Source organism: Onychomys torridus, chromosome 17 (genome assembly GCF_903995425.1).
Source record: "Onychomys torridus chromosome 17, mOncTor1.1, whole genome shotgun sequence".
Lineage (NCBI taxonomy): Eukaryota > Metazoa > Chordata > Mammalia > Rodentia > Cricetidae > Onychomys > Onychomys torridus.
This window is the reverse complement of record NC_050459.1, coordinates 3481821-3504112: the sequence shown is the minus strand read 5'-3', so window position 1 is coordinate 3504112 and position 22292 is coordinate 3481821. Positions and strand designations below refer to the sequence as shown.

The window sequence follows — 22292 nt, the reverse complement described above, 5'->3', positions numbered from 1 at the left end:
ACTATTCTCCTAAAGGCACATCTACACAGCATTGGCTGTGAGAATACTTTGTCAGAAAGGGCTGGCTATTCAGTCTATAACAAAGATCCTTTAAGGTCTGAAACAAGTTATACATATAAGCAAATAACACATATCATTTACTTGAGTCATGTAAATAAAACACACATATATGTAAAAGACATAACTTTAAATAAGGTCTGAGGTTGAAGAAACAAGATACAGGATAAGCATGTTGGGTGCTCATGGCTGACTGTTGTAGATTTGTGGAAATGAACTCTTGGGAAAATGACTTACAGAAGTTTTCTGACCTCTTTTCACATCTGTCTTGATAAACAATGTTTTATTGTGTTCCTCGCTGTTTTGTGTTATGTGAGACACAAGGCACCAGACAAGTGTAAGGATAAAGGTCTTCATATTAGATAGTTACATGCCAATGATCAGATGCATCCAGAAAGACTGATGAACATTAATGCAACTATCAGCCGGTATAAAGAGTAGTATATAAACATTGCTGAAATTTTCTATAAGAATATCTTATTGTGTTATAACACAACCTCAAAATATAAAAAATTGGAACATCTGAAAACTATTTCAACCCAGCATTACAATAAAGTATTGCTGAGTCCTGAAGAACAAATCTCCCTAATGTGAGATTTAAACTCAAACAAGACAGACCCCTAAGGGAAGACAGTTGTTTTTGGATGATGTTGACCATTATCAAGAAGAAATTGGCTGGATTATGCAAATATATGGGAGTCATTCTCGACACCTTAAGATGGTTTCTGCAGACTCTAACTCTGAAGAGTCAGTTTTCTCTGTGAGACTGAAAGTTTTTTTAATCAGAGCTTTATGAGCAGAAGAGTAAAAATTAAATGGCACAAAGACTTGAATGTACCTTTTGATGTACTCATTGAAAGTACAAATTTATTTATGAAGACATGTATCCTTATGGCTGAAAAGATTCCTGGAATTCCACTCAAACTGATAATTTATTTAGAACCCTTTAGAATTAAATATATGACCACCATCAATCTATAAATCCTTACCATTCTGATTTATTCTTTCTTTTCACTTTATTGAGCTTACCAACACATAAAAAAATTACTTTATCATCTTTACCTTTAGAGATGTTACACAGATTCCAATTTGCCATTACTAAAAGTGAAGAAGAAAAGGTTCAATTGGGAAACCCTTGGTGCGGGGGCAGGAAGAAATAGATAGAATGTTTAACAATACATTGAACAAGGGCTTCTGTATTTCTGCTATAGTATCTCTATAGTATCTGAGAGTTTAGGTGAGGATTTCTAAGAGAATATAGCATATGAGTAATCTTTTCATAGTTGTAACTGTTAATTGACAGTGTATGTAAGCTGTCTAGTTGTTTAAAATATGGTGTGTGTGTGTGTGTGTGTGTGTGTGTGTGTGCGTGTGTGTGTGTGAAACTAGATATCTGTGTATATGTTTTGAAGTTAGGAACAAGTACAGGATCTTTAGATGCTTATTCCTAGTGACATATCTTATTGCCATGTAGAAATCCAAGGGCTTGTATTTGTTAACAATACTGTAACATGTCCCTAACATAAATACAATGCTAAACACATAGCCTTAAAAATTTAATAACAAATATGTTGCTTAATTTACTTATAAGGTCAAGGCATGAATTTTTATTTGCAGGATTATTCATAATTTGAAGCACTTTTTCCACAGAAAGGTGAAAGCACCAGAATTGTATTTTCTCTCAACAACTAACCATGAAATTGTATTTTGAAAGTTAAAATAAAAATCACCGAGTCTTGAAGAACCTACTAGAACATTGCACTACTTTTTTTTTTTTAACATATCAAGAAATTAAAAGATTGGTATGCAGGAAATAACTCAGTCAAGTAATCATTAATTATAGGCATTACTAATTTTATGATTATTGGAATAAAATTCAAAGACCTATAGAAGTCAATGCATAGTAAATATATAAGGAATGTCTTGTACTCACATTTGAAAATTGTACATAAACATATGTTTATTTGACAGGTGTAACAAAAAAGAACAAATCAACAAATTTTCCAGCTGTCAAGTAAAATTATAGATATCAAAAGGAATATTCAATATTCTTTGGAGAATAAAATAAAAAAGTTCCATAGAGAGTTAAGCTTCATTCAAGTATTGAGGATAAATTTTGGAAGAATGATGTAATATAGGAGTAAGATCATAAGTTAAAAAAAGGATACTGGAGTTGGCCACAAGAAATATGGAGATTAAATAAAATTTACATCTAAGTTTTAAGGAAAAAAATAAACGATGCAAAAAAAATGACAAGCACAAACATAAAAAAAAACAAAAAACAGACAGAATATAAGTGTACACATGATTACCTTTAAGTTTAGTTCTGTATAGAATAATCATCTATGAAAACTCAAAATAACATGAAAAATTGCCCATTATTTGAGTTTTGAGATATAAATCTATAGTAACCACTATTCTAAAACTTCATAAGCAAATATTTCTTGAGGAATCTAGTTCTAGTGAATAAAGACTGGCCCCATGCTGCCCAGCACTTAAGAATGGGACAGATAGATCAGGTCATAAGAGACTATAACTTCTGGCACCAAGCAGTATTCCAGTTGTCTCCCTATAATTTAGGTCAGAAAAGGAAATATGTTTATGGATTAGGACAAAAATTATGCCTAAAGCTGAAGTGAGCAACTGGCCTTACCATGAATGACTGAAGACAGTCTCAATGCTGTAGCATAATCAAGCTTTAGGCAGAGAATATTCCTTTCATATTGTTTCTCATCCTCATGCATTTTTAGGAGTAAAGTGAAATATGATGAAAGGAACCTTTCACTTCAATCTAGGTTTCCAAGTTATTTCACAAAGGGAGAAAATGCCAAGACTCTTGATGGAAAGAGGAACAGAAGATGTTGCAGTCTGGTACCTTGGGTAAACACAGGCTAAAACAATTACTATTATTTAATAAGGATGATCATGTAAATATGTACAACATTTAAGAAATGAACTGAAAGGTTTTTTTTTAATTCATGAAAAGAAATATCTAAACATAAAACTGCGTCTGAAGTTAAAATTTGACCAAGATAAAAGGGATCAAGAGAGTAAAACTCTGAAATACTCAGACTTGAGACAGAATAAAAAGGTGGAACATGAAGGAAATTATAAATATATTGAAAATATAAATAATCATTTTATTATGTTTTAATTAATTTCAATATGAAGATAGTCAAGTAGAGTCAGGAAAGAAGTACTTGTCAAGTGTAATCTCTGAGATTTTGCAGCGAAAAGAAATTTCAAAAAGAAGGAGCATGGACAATATGATTAAAAAGAAAGCCATTCCTAAGTATCCCTAGTAAAATGAAAGAATACCAAAGAAAAGACAAAACAGTTCATTAAAATCTTGCATGTAGAAAAAGCAGGTCACATTCAAGGAGAGAACAATTAGGCTGATAGCTGAATAATTTTCATCTGTATCAAGATCCACACAGAGGACAGTGCTGTAATGATTTAATCTCCTATGGGAAAACAACCATCAACAAAATTAAAATTCAGATCAGTACTGAGTTTTATATTCTCTGGTATCTAAATCTAAAAGTTATTATCACCAACATGTCTTCATTAATGGAAGTTCTGAAAGATTTTTTTTTAATTCTTTTTTTAAAATTTATTATATTTGTGTTTTAATTTTACACATCAGCCATGGGTTCCCCTGTCCTCCCCCCTCCCGCCCCCACCTTCCCCCTCCCCTCCATTCCCATATACTCCAGGGCCAAGACTCCCCTGGGGATTCATTTAAACCAGGTGGATTCAATACAGGCAGGTCCAGTCAGCCTCCTTCCAGGCTGAGCTAAGTGTCCATGTGTAAGTGCAAGGTTCCAAACAGCCAGCTCATGCACTAAGGACAGGTCCAGGTCCCATTGCCAGGGTGCCTCCCAAACAGTTCAATCTATTCAATTGGCTCCCTTATCCAGAGGGCATGATCCAGTTGGAGGCTCCACAGCTTTTGGTTCATAATTCATGTGTTTCCATTCATTTGGCTATTTGTCCCTGTGCTTTTCCAATCTTGATCTCAACAATTCACACTCTTACAGTCCCTCCTCTTTCTCCTGGACTCCTAGAGCTCCACCTGGGGACTGGCCGAGGATCTCTGCATCCACTTCTATCAGTTATTGGATGAGAGTTCCAGCACGACTATTAGGGTGTTTGGCCATCTGATCACCAGACTAGGTCAGATCAGGCTTTCTTTCAACTATTGCCAGCAGTCTACAGAGGATGTATCATTGTGGTTTTTTGGGGATCCATTATTAATTTTATTTTAACCAAAATCTCATGATTTTTTAAAGAAAAGCAAAGGAAATTATTCCAGAAAATGGTTTATGAGACCCCTCATTCCCACCACACACACAGACACATACAGACACACACACACACACACACACACACACACACACACACACACACACTGCTTCTTCAAATTAACTTAATTTTAAGGAAATATACGAGCTTAGTGCTATACATTTAGATTTGAAATCTAGTTTGAGAAGTTGTAACAAAAAAGGTAAAATACAATTTGGAGAGAAGACTCATGTTAAGGTCCCCAAGGAATGCAGTGAACTAAATCAGAGGTATGTAAACACCAAGAGTTGTGAAAAGTAGGATTGGGTGACTTGGTTTCTTGGTTTATGGTCTAAGAATGGAGGATCCCTGAGGCAAACTCCACAATTAGCAAATGAGAAGCAACATAAACTTCCGAGTCAGAGCTCACAGGCAGTTAGAATTCCATATGGTCTTTTATCTGCTTCCAAAATGGAAGCAGGTTAACAGATAAGAAACCTGCTATCCAGCCCAGACCATGGCAGAACAGGTGGAGATGAAGGCGAAGGTGGTCTAGTTGGAAGTTGAGGCTGTGATAGCCTGCCATAAAAAAGCCCTGGAGGATCGCAAATGTGAGCTGTTGTGGAAGGTGGAGAAGATAAGGCAGGTGAAGGCTAAATCTCTATACCTGCAGGTGGAGAAGCTTTGTCAAAACCTCAACAAGCTAGATAGCACCGTCAGTGCTGTCCAGCAGGTCCTGGAAGAGGACTGGGCCCTGGACATCCTGCTGGCCCGAGACCGGATGCTGGCCCAAGTGCAAGAGCTCAAAGCCATCCGGAGCCTCCTGCAGCTGCAGAAAGATGACCGAGTTATGTTCACACCCCTTGACCAGGTCTTGTACCTGGCTCTCAAGTCTTTTGGCTTTGTCAGCAGTAGAGCGTTTGCCCTGCTCACAAAGGCTGCAGGAGATGGCATTAAGCGAGCCCTTCAGGGTAAAGTTGACTCCTTCACTGTGATGGGCTATGATCATGATGGTGATCTTTGCCTCTCAGGAGATGACCTGATGTCAGCTGTGGTCCTGGGCTCCCATGGCAACCTGTTTGGTGCAGAAGTGAGTGATCAGCAGAATGGGACTTATGTGGTGAGCTACCGGCCCCAGCTTGAGGGTGAGCACCTGGTGTCGGTGACATTTGCAACCAGCATATCGAGAACAGCCCCTTCAAGGTAGTGGTCAAATCAGGCTGCAGCTACATGGGCATCGGGCTCCCCGGGCTGAGCTTCGGCAGTGAGGGTACAGTGAAGGTAAGCTGTGCAGGCCCTGGGGCATGAGTGTGGACAAGAAGGGCCACATCATTGTGGCCGACCGCAGCAATAACTGCATCCAGGCATTCAAGCCCTGCAGCTCCTTCCACCACAAATTTGGTACCCTAGGTTCCCAGCCTGGGCAGTTTGACCAACCAGCTGGGGTGGCCTGCGATGCTTCCCATAGGATCATAGTGGTCGACAAAGACAATCATCGCATTCAGATCTTGACCTTTGAGGGCCAGTTCCTCCGCAAGTTTGGTGAGAAAGGAACCAAGAGTGGGCAGTTTAACTATCCTTGGGATGTAACAGTGAATTCTGAGGGCAAGATCATGGTTTCAGACACCTGGAACCACTGCATGCTGCTGTTTGGACCTGATGAGGTCTTCCTAAATAAGTATGACTTCGCGGGATCTCTCTGGAAGCACTTTGACTCATTACGGGGTGTGGCTTTTAACCACGAGGGTCACCTGGTAGTCACTGATTTCAACAACCACCGGCTTCTGGTCATTCACCCTGATTGACAATCAGCACGCTTCTTGGGCTCAGAGGGCAGCAACAATGGACAGATTCTCAGAACACAGTGTGTAGCCATGGACCAAGAAGGACAAATCATTGTGGCCGATTCCAGAAATCACCGGATGCAGATGTTTGAGGCCAACAGCAGCTTCCTGTGCAAGTTTGGTGCTCAAGGCAGTGGCTTTGGGCAGATGGACCACCCCTCTGGTATTGCGGTCACCCCAGATGTAGTGATCATCGTGGTGGACTTTGGCAACATTTGAATCTTCACCTTCTAATAGAATCTTCTGGGTTTCTGTGTTTAGGGTATGCATGTGTGTCTCTTGTTTTTTTGAATTTCAAAAATAAATCATCTCAGGGATATTTCTTTTTCTCCCCTTTTTTTTATTTTTTAAAAGCAAACAAAAGTACAACATTGCATAAGTCCTACCTCAGCTTCTTTTTTTATTTATTTTTTATTTTTTTAACAGATGAATGTAATTCTCTTTGTGCAGGAATTGAGCCTGTAAAGTGATAATTTCTATCTACCTCAAGTCTTTCATACTTTCTCCAGCAGCCCTCTTTGCCCCTCCATGGAGCTCATGTTCCCTTTTCACTTGAGGGTATGGAATGCACAGACCAGCACTCCTGCAACCTCAAGGGCATTGGAAGCATATGGTGGGGTGCATTTTGTGGATTGAGCCAAGGAAACCCAAAAATAACTACTAAGTAAAAAAAGAAAAGTATAAGATGTTGGAAAGATAGGATTTAAAATTCATACCTCTAGTGTATTTGTGTTCTTGAATATTGTGTGTGAGGGGTTAAGTTGTTTGGTTTGATCTTTTTGGGAAGATTTTTTTTCAAGTGCTGCAACAGAGCTTTCCTCTGTTCTTGGGTTACCTCAGTGTCTAACATCTTCATCCCTAGGATGGCTGTGGCTTGCTAGCCAAGAAAGGCAGACCATTCGTATTTTAGGTGTCTGGTTTTTGTTTCTGCTTAGGAAGGCGGTGTGTGTGTGTGTGTGTGTGTGTGTGTGTGTGTGTGTGTGTGTGTGTGTTTCAAAGCCATCTTCGCCTGGAGGAAAAGCTGTACTTGACACATGCTGTCCCAGGGAACCTTTGCTTTCCAGTTTGCTCCCTAAGAAATAGATTTAGCTCAGGGCTCTAGGTTGAAAGTGTTCTCAAGTTAAGTTTCTGTGTTTTGTTGTTTATAAAGACTAAGTTAACCTTGTTCTCATAGAGGGGCTTTTCAGATGTGGGCCGGAGTGCCACAGAAGTGGGGGGTGTTGGAGAAGTGAGGCACTCCACATCAGGGACTGTCAGAAAGTGGAATCCCATCCCAAGAGTGAACGTCTACAAGACTGTATAGTAGGCAAAGGGATAAAATTTTATTTGAAAAAAAGCACATATTTTTTTTCCTGCTTTGGAAGTTCAGGGAATATAGAAGAATGTTTGAATGACAGGTAGGAGTACCCCATCTCCACCCCCTTGGCTCAAGTCTCTTTCTCAGGATCCTTGTACCTGAGCAGAATCAGACCTCAAGGTTAACTGAACCCCACTCCTTCCCACAAAGGCCCTTGAATGTAAAGTATTTGTAGACCAAATGCCCTCTGACTCAGAGTACGCACACACACAAACACACACACACACACACACACACACACACACACACACATACACACACACACACTTGCCAAATGTATTTGTTTGGAGTATCTCTCTCCTACTGAGGTTCTAATGGTCTGGGGCTGTAATGAAGGTGACATTGTCACCTGTGCACATCAGGTAAGGTTGGGGCTTCCTGACTCTCAAGGGCTTTCTCTGTATTCGTGTGGACCAGGGTCACAGGACACAGCACCTCTCACCACACTGGTTGGTTTATTAGATTTTTCTACCTCATTTTTGGCAAAGTCATTTAGCTCATGTTGGCACCTGATGGGACTCAAAAGGGATAGTATTAATCCGGTGGAGATGAACAGGTGTGGGAGGCTGCTTAGAAGACAACATTTAGGAATCCAGAATTGACTTCCAATACAGAATATTTGACCTTGAACAAGAGATGTTCAGTTGGTGTGGTCCTTCATCCAAGTAGTTCTCAACCAATCTTGCTTCCCCCTGCCTGCCACAAACCCAATTCTGTATATAGTATTAGGGGGAACTGCTTCTGACCTAATGGAGAACTTGACTAGAAAAAGGCCTTTTAGGTCTCTCTTCTCTTCAAGAGAAAGCTGTTTTATCTGGTAGGAGTGTCTGAACACATGCCCTTTAAGTGGGAACCCTGAAGGTCTAGTGGGGAGCATCAGGTATTTGAAGGCATTGCGAATCTCTGACGTCATGATTGTATTTGCAGCTGTCTGCACCCAACAGGATGTCTGTCGCCATGGTGCAGCCCTCTCTATGGTGACTGGTGGCGTGTACACTGCTCTTTGTTTTGATTTGTTCTTTCTACCAAAGGCAACACTTGGACGTTGGTTGTGCTCCCCTCCCCCACTTTTTCCTTGTTAAATACTTGATAAATTTGAGAAGCACATTATCAGGAAATGCTGTACTGTTAACCTACCTCTGTACATCCCGAACCTTCTGGTCTACCTGGGTGAGAGCATCCTGAAGGCCACCAGAGTAACTGGGTTTTGGGTTTATGAATAAGTGTTACTGTGAAGAAATACCTCAATGACGTCTAATTTTAAAACTAGTCTTACGGGTTAACAGATCCAGCCTGGTGGGCTGTTCTCCACCGTCATCCAACCAGCAATGGTTCTAAATGTTTTTGTGTATCTGCATGGTCTTAGAACTCCTTTCAATGATTGTATTAACTTATGAGCCAGGTCGTATCTTAAGGCTATCTCAGAGCACACTGGCTGAATGTTGACGCCTGTGGCAGCAACGCGTTTACTTCTTTGTAACCAGCTTTGCGATGGTTCCTTGTGTTTCTAGCAGTCTGTAGTTGGCCTCCTTTAGAGGGAGACTGTTCATTTGTATGGGGCTTTCTTGTTTTTAGGGTGGTAAAATGTCTTTCCCCTTAATGTTGATGCTGGTGAGTGTGGGTGGTTTAGTGATGTGTAACTAGCATATTATAAGTAGTTGTGGGTGGGAGGGTAGTTTGGTTATTGTTTTAATGGGTCTTGTTTAATACTATCCAGTAGCTCTCATGCCTGGTCACCCCCCCAAAAAAAGAAAGAAAGAAAAACTTTAACTTTTAAGTAACTATAGACTACATAACTCACTTGGATCTCTCTCTCTCTCTCTCTCTCTCTCTCTCTCTCTCTCTCTCTTTTGTTTTGCTTTTTTAAGAAGTGAATACAGATCTGGGTGGAATTCACAGAGGCATGTTACCTAATGTTAGAGTGACTTAGGTCTCTGTGATTGCCACACATGCTGATTGAAGGAACACACTGCCAGCACGCCTCCCCTGGCAGCAGAGCCCTCACTGCCATCCCTCCTGGGATTCCAGCTGCCTCTGCCACTTCCAGAATAGCTGTGGTGTTTTAGAGCTGGTCAAGGCAGTGGGTGGTTAGGGGAATTCGCCCCAAACCTCAAAGCAAAAGACGTTTTTCTTTTTTTTTTTTTGGGGGGGGGGGGGGGGGGGGGGAAGGGGTCAAGTCCCTTTTCCCAATTTTGGACTTTTACCTTTAAAACCTTAAATGTTATTATTGCCAGCCACAGGCATAATGGGCAATGAGCAGGTGAAGAGCCAATGGAGAAGCGTTCAAAACCTCCTGTGAGCTAACAGACTTCTGAATGTATCTCTGTGCTCCACAGAGAAGGCTGGAGAAGTAGCAAAGGCAGTATCAGCTACTGCAGCCTTAAAACAATGCCGGTGTCTCTTTGGACTTTAAAATTGTTCCTATGGAGCTTATTTTATTTTTGTTTAATCAAATAAACAGAGATCTTACTGTGAAATAAAAAAAAATGAAAGAAACATGCTATCCACCATTACTGAAAATAAAATTTATATACTGAGGCCTTCCTGACTTGCTTTAATTTTTATTTCATATGTTGTCAAAGATACCTTATAAAGGTTTTTTAAGGAATAATTTTGTTTCTCCCAAATATGTCCAAATATAAAAAAAAATCCTAGAGTTTATTTTCTGAGATTATGTCTACAAATATTATCACTGATGGAACAGAGAACCAAGAAAAATACACAAAGCAGATCATCTCATTTGTACCTGATTGCATTCTCTCTTGCTTGAATTCTTCTTGGACTTGGGCTCCTTTGGTTATAGAAATTGCAAAAGAGCCATTTTCTCTTATCTAATTTCTCATGTCTTTTTTTTTTTAATCTCATCTTGTCATACAAGCTTTATCCTTTCTATCCTTGACCTTGAGGTTTCATTAGTAGTTTGTTGAACTAAAAGGCCCTCCTCTCCCAGAATATCAAGTCAGCTTTCTGGTAGACCTTTAAAATGAGGGTCACCATATGCTTATTTCGCTTCAACTTCACTAGACAAAATAGTTCCTTATATTTCTATAAAGATATCATTTTTATTTCTTTTCTGTCATATTTTCTTCACTCTTTCTGTCCATTGACTATATGTGCCTCAGGATATGGACATTGGTCATTTGATTTTCTCCAATATTCTCTCTTTTGTGAGTTTAGCATAATTATCCAAATTATGGCATAATTATCCCTTAAATTATTGTTTGATACCCTGGGTGGGTTAATTGGGGTTTGCAGAAATTCTACAACAGGAAATTTTTATTTATTTATTATTTTTTTATTAAGAGATTTTCTATTCATTTTACATGCCAACCACAGATTCCTCTGTCCTTCTTCCTCCCCACAACCCACCCCCTATTACCACCTCCTCCAGGGCAAGGTCTCCCATGGGGAGTCAACAGAACCTGGTACATTCAGTTGAGGCAGGTCCAAGCCCCTCCTCCCTGCACCAGGGATGTGCAAAGTGTCTTACCATAGGCACTAGGCTCCAAAAAGCCAGCTTATGCACTAGGCACAAGTCCTGATCCCACTGCCTGAGGGCCCCCTACAGTTCAAACTAAATAACTGTCTTGTTTATCCAGAGGGCCTAGTCCAGTACCATGGGGGTTCCTCCATAATTGGTCTACAGTTCATGTATAACAGGAAAATTTAACATATAATTTAGTTCTAAAGTAAACTTAGTCAGCCATCTTGGATTATTTTCTGGAATAACAGGAGCACGCTACATTATAAACCATCAAGCTTGAACATAAGTGAACGATAATAGACTTTAAATTAGAACAATATAAGAAGACATGAGACATTATTTCTGTTTATCCACTGTTTAAATATGATATTTTCAAAACCATAAAGCTATTAAATTACTCATTCTCTTTCTTCTTCGTGACTTTTGACATAGGCAGGAACACTTTGGATAATGATGCTAAATTTAAAATTCAGGATGGCAAAAGGCCTACATTATCATCCTGTACAGCCTTGATTCCCATTGTCCTCTCATGTCATGATTCTGCAAATGCATCAATGTAATGAACTTAAAGGTAGCTAAAGAAAAATCATCTTTGGCATGGCTTTCCCTAATTGGTATTGAGTCCTGCTGTGGAAATGTCTACGAAATTGGCCTTTACTTTTAGCACTGTCTTGAAAAGCTTATACCTTAGTGACAAAGTAAAACTATTCTCAATTTTGCTTATTTTAATAGTCAAGAAGAATCACATTTTTAGATATTAAAATGTAAATTGATTGTTTCTTGTATCACATAACATCTGAATAATAGAAAAATACTTTAAACCAAAACACTTTGGAGCAGAGAGAAAAAAAAAAAAAAACTCTCCTCAAAAATTTTGTTCTCTGTGGCTTTATAATACTAGTAAATAAGTTAAATAATTTTCCCTTCTAAGATCAATGATCATCAGATGTACTATTGCTATGACATTTTTGTCATTATGAGACTGTCATTATTATGTAATTCTTTATTATTATCACATATAATAATATTATTATTATTACAGAGAAAACATTTTTCTCTGTAACAACTTTCTGTGTTAGTGATCCATTATAAAATAACTTAGCAATCCAATGTGTTTCTTTCATACTTAAGAATAAGACTTAGGATGGTTTTAAGCTTGATTAAAACATATCCACATTTTTTGAGAAGATGTCCTAATGAGGAGCCATGTGGGCCAAAGTGAGACACTCTGAAATGACATTGCAAATAAATAGAAACCAAGAGAATGAGGAAGCAGGCAGTATGAGGGAAATTATCAGGGCATGCTTCATTGAATTTACTACAAGGGAGGAACACTATTGAAACCCTCTGTGGACATAGTTCATTCATGGATGCCATGATTAATTTCAGCTTTAAGTAGATGAACTCATATCCGACTTATATTTCTGCTTTCTTATCTTCACTCTAATTTCCACTTTGCCTATATTCTATATTAACATTCACATGATATGCATTTAATAAATGTTGTTTAGGAGAGCAGATTAACTAGTATACACACTGATTTTATTTAAAAGTTCTGAACTGAGGATTGTTTGTCTAGATTCTTTATTAATTTGGTTGATTAAAACAACCAAAATTTAGAAAATTATTAGCAAAGTAAAAATGCACTAAACGACAACAGTACCAAATAAAGCAGATAAAATTAATTATGTGAAAATGTGTTTAATGAAAGTACCAACTTATATTTATATAAGCCTTTTGTTAAGACAAAATGCATGAAAATGGCTAAATAAATATTTTCTGCAATTTGAATGATAAAATTCTTCTTAGAAAATAATGTTAGATGTATCTTTCTTAACACATGACCTGACATAAACAAGACAAAAAATATTCCTATTTTATGTATGCTGTAACTGAAGATACCCATCCCTATAGAGAGCTGACAAAGTCCTAGGACTTCTGATCCATAGTCAGCCCTGTTATCCATTGTGCTACAGGCTCCACACTAATCCTAGGACTTTAGAAGTTAGTAAACAACAGCTTCAAATACTTATATACTCAACCAACCATTTATTAATTTGTTTATTAAGAAAATAAGAGTTAACTAATTATTAATGATTAATATTGGGTCTGAGTAAGCCTTATTGTCCTTTAGACACATCTGTACTTTTTAAAGCATTCTAATTAAAGAAAACATATACAAAACTCTTTTAGTGTGTAACTATGTTAAATGAAGTAAATTATTAAATAATCAAAATAAAATAAGATCATTACCAAGTAAAATATAACTTTATCAGGTCAGAAGATGTGTTATTTCATTCTGCATATATTTTCACTGCAAAAATGAAGAAATTTGTAACCTGATATAAAAATATTGGTGTTTTAATGATTTAAATGAAAATCTATTAGTAATGAGATGTCTAAAAATTCTATTGAGCACCTTTAAACATTATGCATAAATACCTGATTTCAGCTTCATGAAACTTCCATGTCTAGTGTATATGCTTCTGTTCTTGCTCACTTAGGGAATAATGTGCATCAGAATGGCTAAATCACACATTTCATTAAAAATTAAAGAATTCTCTTAAGATATTCTTGGGATTATGAAACAATGAATGAATCTGGCAGTCAAAAAGCCCAGAAATGAGAAGGCAGAGGCAGAGGTAGGCATATTCCTGATTTTGAGGGCAGCCTGGTCCAGGAAAGTGTACACAGAGAAACACTGTCAAAAAAAACAACACAAACTAAACAAACAACAAAAAAGCACAAAATGAAAGAAGAAATAAAGAAACAAAGAATATATTTACAGTTCATTTCATTAATACAAAATATCAAACTTAGGATCATAACTGATCTTTGATCCTAAAATTTTTATAAAATTTTCAAAGTTAATGAAAGTTATTTAATTAACAATAATTCTTTATAGGATCAAGAAATGTAGACTATCAAGTGACTTGTATGATGCTTAAGTTACACAATGTTTCAAAGGTAGCCACTGTAACCTGCTGTGATTTGCAAGCCTAAAATGATCCAGATTTCCATGAGTGTTGGGAAAGACCAGTGGTTCTGATTTATTGAATTATTTATATAAAATTCCTCAAAAAATATATTTTATACCAAACTTGCTTTGCTTATATGTTTATGTGTGGATGTAGACATATTTTTCATTTGGGTTTGCTTACATGAGCATACAAATGTACTTGCACTTGCAAGTCAGAGACAAACCATGTCTTCCTCTATTGCTCTCTACCTTATATTTTGATATCAGTCTCTCACTAAACCTGTTTCTCATTGATTGGCCAGGCTAGGTAATCACTTAATCTTTAGAAATCCATGTACCTCTGCCTCCCAGCATTGGGGTTACAGATGCACTCTGCTGTACCCATCATTTACAGAGTTAATTGGGTTCCAAACTCAGGCCCCCAGGCTTGTGTGGCAAGTGATTTACTGACTGGGCCATTTCTCCACCATGTTTCTAGCTTTTATATAATCATCTAAAACATTTCCATATTAAAACTCTTAAATGACCAATGGAAAAATACAGCATGAGCAAAAAGCCATCAAAGCAACCTTCAGAAGAAAACAAACTAACTTTACTTCATAATAAAAATATTCATAATAACTCTGAAAGTACAATTTAAATTTAACCATTGCTGAATGTTATGTATTGGATAAGACAACAAAACTCAGAGTGGGAAAACAGTTTTGTAAATATTCTGTATGTCTAAAATGGATTTGTTAATTTGAAATGGTAACTGTATGTTCCTATTTCAATCTGGAACCTAAGATCCTGAGATATTTCTAGGGAATCAAAGATTCCAGAAAAATATTTACAAAATTATACAAAATAGAAAACTGAAGTAAAAAGAAATATGATTGCTCTTAAGACTCTATATAAAGTAAATTGCTTTAAAACTTGGAACTTTAAACCACATTTATACCACAACTTTGATTAATGTTTTAAAAATATTTTTGAGCTTTAATTTATTGTTTTCTTGTGTGAACATGTTTGGGTACAAACATGTGAGCGTGTGTGTGTGTGTGTGTGCGTGTGTGTGTGTGTGTGTGTGTGTGTGTGTGTTTGTCTGTGTAAGCCTGAAGCTGGTATCAGAAGTATTCCTTGACTGCATTCTACCTTAATCATTGAGGCTGGATCTATAAATTAAACTCATTTTTCAATGATACAGCTAGTCCAGCAAGCCTGTGTGCTCCAATGAACTGTTCTCTCTATATCTAAAGTGTTAGAATTACAGGCAGAAAAACACACCTATTCAGCAATTAGATGATTTCTGAGGATCAAACTCTTGGCTTAATACTTGTGCGTCAAGTCTTCATTACACTTTGGTTTAGAGATAAAACAAGTAACCCGAAAAGTAAATAAAATAGATATTGAAGAATTCAAAGAAGGAGGATATAGATAGTAGAAAGATAGATGATAGATACATACATACATAGATAGAATATTAGTAGATACATAGATAGATGATAGATGACAATAGATAATAGATAACTATGTAGATGATAGATACATAGATGTTAGGTAGATAGATTGTAGATAGAGGATAGGTAGATAGAGAATAAGTAGATAGTAGATAGATATAGATAGATGATTGATAATAGAAAGTTTAGTTAGATAGATAGATATAAAAATACATGATAAACAATAGGTAGATTATATATAGAGAGATGCATAGATATATGGATGACAAGTACATACAGATAGATAAATTATAGAAAGATAACATATAGATAGATAGATGATGGATAGATAGATGATAGATATATTGTGGTGATATTTTATTTGTGCTTTATTAAATAAAGAGATCAGAGGAAAAAAGCCAGACATTATAAGTAAACAAAGAATCAGGCAGCAGTAGCACATGCCCTTAGTCCTATCACTTAGCAGGCAAGGTCTCTGTGTGTTCAAGGCCACACTAGGGAAAGAGCCAAGTGTGGTGACTCATGCCTTTAATCCTAGCACTAAACATAGAGGTCTGGAAGTCTGTACAGACAGTCAGAAAGTGACGGAGCTGTGTTGGAAGTGATGTAGCCGGGCTAAGATAGCCAATGAGAGAACAGAACAGAAAAGGCATATGAATGTGATTATACAGAAAGAAGCTCTCATTAGAAACTGTGGAGCTGGTGAGGAACTACCTGCTCAAGGGCATGTACAAGCTAATTGGACTCAAGTGGAAATGTTAGATTTAAGGAGATTCAAAGAAGCATTAAAATCATATGGCATGCATTCTCCATTTGTAAAGCAGATATTAAACTCTTGGTCAAATTGTAATAGAATTATCCCTCATGACTGGAAAGAATTAATTACAGATGTTTTAGAGGTCAGAGCACAATTACAATGACGAACTTGGTTTAAAGAGGAAGCTAAAAATGATAGAACAACAATGTAGAAGTAAAGGTATGGAAATTTCCCAGGATCAGCTTCTTCGAGAAGGCAATTACGCTGATATACAAAGACAATTTTTATATGATAACCAAACCTTAATTCTATGCTGCATGGCAGCCATGAATGCATGGGACAGATTTGTAAAAGCAGGGAAGAAAACTGAATCATTTATGAAAGTTACACAAGGCCTGAAAAAATCCTTCACAGATTTCTTAGAAAGGCTGTCTTTAGCAGTAAATAGAATAATACCAAATTCAGAAGCGAGACATAATAATTGAATCTTTGGCCTTTGAGAATACAAATGCAACATGCAAAAGAATAATAAGGCCATCAAAGACTAGATCAGCACCCTTGGAGGATTGGATCAGAGACACATTTTGAGTTTCATAACCATGATGATGTGTGGACTGGAGAGTTGATATCAAAAGCTTTGAGGAAAAATAATAATGTTAGATGTTTTAGTTGCAGTAAACATGGTCATTTGAAAAGGGAGAATAAATAGGGTGTTCCTAGAAACAATGCATGTTCAAGGAACAATGGCAACAAAATGCCCCTCCCTCCTTGATTATGCAGAAGGTGTGGTAATGGTAGCATTGGATGAAGGAATGTAGATCAACAAGGGACATACAAGGTAATCCTTTGCCTCTGTCCTGGGGGAAACTTCCAGAGGGGCCTCACCCAGGCCCCCATAGTAAATTCAGTTCAGACTTTTCCTGCCATCTTAAAAGAAACCCCCTTCTCAGAGCAATTAAATAACCAAATACCTACTGGAATGTAGTTGGAGTTTTCCTGCCCGGCCCAGTCAGGACAAATCTCTCTTACCCGCCAGAACTTTATTTACACAGAGCAATATCCACAGCACTGGAATAATTGGACATGGGGAGTGGGTTGTAGGGGGAATACTGGGGGTGGGAGGAAGGAGGAAGGGGGATCTGTGGTTGATATTTAAAATAAATAGAAAATTTCTTAATAATATAAAAGAAGTAAACCTGATTAAACAAGACTCAGTTGCTGGTGTTGGTTTAAACTTCTAGAGTCTGACCCCATGCAGTTGGTTATAGGCATATTTAAATGCAGTACAATTTGAAAAAAAAAAAAGTTTCCTAGTATAATACAATCCTGTGTACACAATGAGGCATAATTATATTAAAATTCTTCTAAAAAAAAAAAACAAAAAAAAAAAAACCTCTTCTCAAAATTCAGGTCACTTCTTCACTTCTTCCATGAAGATGGGTTCTATACATAAGCTACAGGTGTCATTTTAAGGACCTAGGAGAGGATCTACTGTGGTCTTGGTCCTAAATGAGTTGGTTCTGCAGTTATTAGCAGGTGGAGAAATTTTAGGACAACAGAAATTCAAATGTGGTTGGAATTAGAGTAAGGAAGGTTCAGGTGGTATTAAATACTTTCAAGAAATATTCCATATATGTGTGTGTGTGTGTGTGTGTGTGTGTGTGTGTGTGTGTGTAAAGTAGTAATGCTTGTGGTGATTTATTGTATACCTTATTGAAATTTACCAGAAGATCAGAGGAGAGAATAAGCCACTAGATTAAACATAGAAGTCAGGTGTGGTGACACACATCTTTAATCCCAACACTTGAGATCTCATGCCTTTGCTTGGGAAGCACACACGTCTTTAATCCCAAGACATGATGGCTGGGCAGAGAAAGGTATATAAGACAAGAGGAAACAGGAACTATGTAGCTGGAGAGCCCTATTAGTCCAACAACCCACTTATAAAAAAAAACACACAGACATTCATATTATTTAAACTGCTTGGCCATTAGCTCAGGCGTATCATTGTCTAACTCTTACTCTTATATATTTAGCCCATTTCTATTAATCTATACTTTGACACATGGCTCGTGGCTTACCAGTACCTGATCTCGCCCCAGCCTTCCACCTCCCAGAATTCTCTTCTCTCTTGTTCCTCCTATACTTCATGCCTGGCCACTGGCCAAACAGCATTTTATTTATACAGAGCGATATCCACAGCAGAACTAGAGGTTTTCAGGCTGATGAGTCCTAGAGGTGAGACGTGGTAGTGGCTTGTTCCTTTGTCTCTCTGATCTTTCAGCATTTACTCCAATGTCTGGCCCTGGAATTTTTATTATAAGACCTATTTTAGCATTCATGTTACAAATGCTAATGATCATAGAAACCAGGCAGAAATAAAAAGGCAAATAATGTGACATCAGAGAGACCAGAGGAGAATTGAGTTTTTCCCACAAGTGAGGTGTGAATCAGTCAGAGAATTTGATGAAATGGTGATACAGTTCCCTTTGTTGGGTCCATTGATACAGCTGTCACTAACCTGAAGGATCTTGTGGAAGTTTCCCATTTCATTGTAAGCCGGGGGACACAGGATTTTGTGGCATGAAGTTGCATCCTCACTTTTCTTTAATATACACAATTGTTTTATGTAGTATTACTAACTTCATGCATCCAAACATGAAACATTTTACATTGTAAATGACCCAGACATTAATTATTTGGCCTAATTAATCCAGAGGTGATGACCTAGCTATAATACCAGATGGCAAAGTTGGTGTTTCTGGAAGAGGAAGACTTGACCAAATTTCAACTTAACCATGTATTGCTTCACATGATTTTACATGTTGGTCTTCATACTAGTCTGTAGTAAGAATGGTGGTTGTAGGTAGGCATTGGGCAGGGGCTGAATTTTTACCTAGACACACTTCCCAACTCTTTGCAATTTTCTTTTCAAACAGACAGTCTTGGGCTTCTCACTTGTTTCCCTTCTTGGTCCTGCTGTCTTTCCCTATCTGCTTGTATTTGTTTATCTCTGTGAATCAGTCTCCCCATATGCTTGGTGTGACCCCACACCTCTAATGAATCTGCATTATCCTTTGTGCTTCACCACATCAAATAATTTCTCTATTTATATTGAACAGATGTGATTAAAGATCACTAACACAGACATTCACAAAAGACAATGTCACATGACCTCAGATTAAAATGACCAGGAAATAGGTTAGAATATTGAATTTTTCTTCCTGCTTGTCATTGTGTAAGTTAGTGCTGTTGGTATACATGACACTCAACAGTAAAGGGAATGTCAGAGAGTTCTGACTATATTACATAATAAAAAATGATATGAGTAGTCAAATAAATCTATGATCTCATGAAGATGGGAGATCAGAAAAGAGATGTTTTTTCTTAATTAAAGCTTCATCGCTATATTTTATGGTGCAGTTGTACCCATGCACTATTTCATTAATTAATAACTCTTAATTATGTTGCATAAAATATTTGACATGAGGAAAAATTTCTTTCATTGTTCAAATTTTTCCTATTTCAATCTTGGGTCCTCATGGTAATGCACCTAAAATTGATGGTGAAGTATACTCATTTGATAATAGATTAGAAATTATTTGATAATTTAAAATGTGACTATTCACAAATTATAATATTCTTTAATTCTAATATATTAAAAGTTGGTACCTTTGCAGAAATAAAAATAGTAGACTATTTTTTTAAGATTTAGTTATTTATTATATAACAGTGTTCTGTCTGCATATATGCATGCTGGCCAGAAGAGGGCACCAGATCTCATTACAGATGGCTGTGAGCCACCATGTGGTTGCTGGGAATTGAACTCAGGACCTTTGGAAGTGCAGCCAGTGCCCTTAACCACTGAGCCATCTCTCCAGACCAGTAGACTATTTTTTTAGGTGTGCTACTTTTGTTTATGTTGCATTTGTTTAACTCTGTGAAGCTGTGTTACTGTGTCTCTGTAAAATACCTAATGGTTTAATAAAGAACTGAACAGGTAAAAGGGTAGGTGGGCCTGACAGGCAGAGAGTATATATAGAAGGGGGAAACTGGGAAGAGATTTTGAAGGTCTAGGAGCCATAGAAGCAGGAGGACTCCAGAGGCCAGCCACCCAGCTACACAGCAAGCCTCCGAGTAAGACTAAGATTTATAGAAGAGAATGGGAAAACCCAGAGGAAAAAGGTAGTCGGGATAATTTAAGTTAAAGAAAGCTTGCTAAAAACTAAGCCAAGCTAAGGATGGGCATTCAAAATTAAGTACAGGCCTCCATGTGAGCTAGGTGGCAGGCACCACCAAAAAAGAATAAAAAACAACCAACAATAAATTAACATTGGGCCAGGGTGACAGTTCATTGTGCAAAGTGTTTCCTGCTAAAGCATGAAGAACTGAGTTCAGATTGCCAGCATCCATCTAAAAATAGCATGTGGTATTGTGTACCTGTAATACCAGTTCTGTGAGACAAAACATAGTAGATCTTGGAGCTTGCTATGTTCAAGGGAAGACCTTATCTCAACAAGTTAAGGGAAGAAATCATTGTAAAAGACATCCTCATGTCAACCTTTGGCCATCACACTCACGTGTACATGCTACCACACCTTCATATACAATTAATTGCACACTCATAAATCACATGCACACAGAAATTCTTTATTTCCTCAAAATCACTTCCTCTAATACTTATAGCATAATCCCTGCTAAGTAAAGCTGATGTCAGTAACAATTTTATAATATTTAGGAAGCAAACCTTTCATTCTCAAGGGTGGCAAGCAACTCTGCTCTAATATTGTCTGACAGTGACCTAATTAGAGTTATTTGCATACTAATGAGCCTTTGAAGTAGATAAGCAATCTCATGCTTGTAATAGATAATTAATTTGTATTTCAAAATAGGTGGTGGCTATTTGACAACAACTCAAATGACATATTGAATTAGAAGAGTTGTCCAACTCACTTCTTAACAATAAACTACTGTTTTAGCTTTTCAATTCTGCTTAAACCTCAAACCCATGAACAAAATCCACATATCTATGTATATTCATAGGGCGATTCCTCATTATGTGCTTAATTTTTAAATTCATCTTTAAAATAAAATGTCTCTGTGAAGAGATTTAGAGTGATTTATGTGTTCTTAATTAAAATATTTCCTCCTTCTGTTCTAAAATGCATTTAAGCAGTATACTGCATTTGAAAATAACCTTGGCATCACAGACACTAGGTTTTAGACGCTGAAACAGGAGCATATTGAGGCAAAGTCCTTGGACACATTCAGAAAGTCATAATGAGCCAGCCTTTCCCTGTAGAAGTTTTCTATACATTTTATGCTACTTTTTAATGTAAAATACGGCTTATGCAACCATAAATAAATTGGTTAAACATGTTCAACACCTCCAATAGACTCTCCTGTATTGATCATTGGAAACATAAAATATCTTGCATCGTTCACCAGCCAAAGCAACTGGAACTAGGTAAGGGAATCAAGGTGATTTATACAGTGCCTCCTTCTCTAACCCATTAATCTCTCTTTCACTTAAGTTTCAAACTGTAAGTGTGTTTTATTTTCATAAAGATAAGCTATCTTACAGTATGGGTGCTCTGTTATCAATTACTTGATGCCTGACAGTCCTGAGGAGCAGAAAGTGCTGATGACATAATTGTGGGTGAGTTATAGATGCTAACATGGGCCTATATCCAAGAGAAATTTCAAATTTTCACAAGTACAAAGACCTCCACACTGTCCTTGAGGCACAACCAACACAGACATTCACTGAGTTATTTATAGACCATTGAAAAAAGGTCAAGAGCAGCAACTGCTGGAATCACAGGTAGGAGGAGAGAGCCCACAGAGCCACAGTAGTACAGATGGAGAAGAAGAAGAAAGTGATTAAAACACTGGTTTATGGTCATTAGAAAATTTTGATAACCCAGAATAACTTTCAAGGTTATCAACCATTCCTGCTTAATACTGCACAATGTATTTCAGCAGAGTTTGAGATCTGCTGGTAATTTGTGTATGCCATTATTCTAAAGGCCAAAAGAACCATAGAAAACTTAAATGGATGACACTTGCAAGATGTTTTATTAAATAATA

At 37.3% G+C, this 22292-nt stretch overlaps 1 pseudogene; it reads left to right on the top strand.

Annotated features, from left to right (window-relative positions):
• The window catches only part of LOC118569150, a 136756-nt pseudogene extending 130352 nt beyond the window's left edge, over positions 1-6404 (top strand).
• Positions 6405-22292: the final 15888 nt, after the last annotated feature.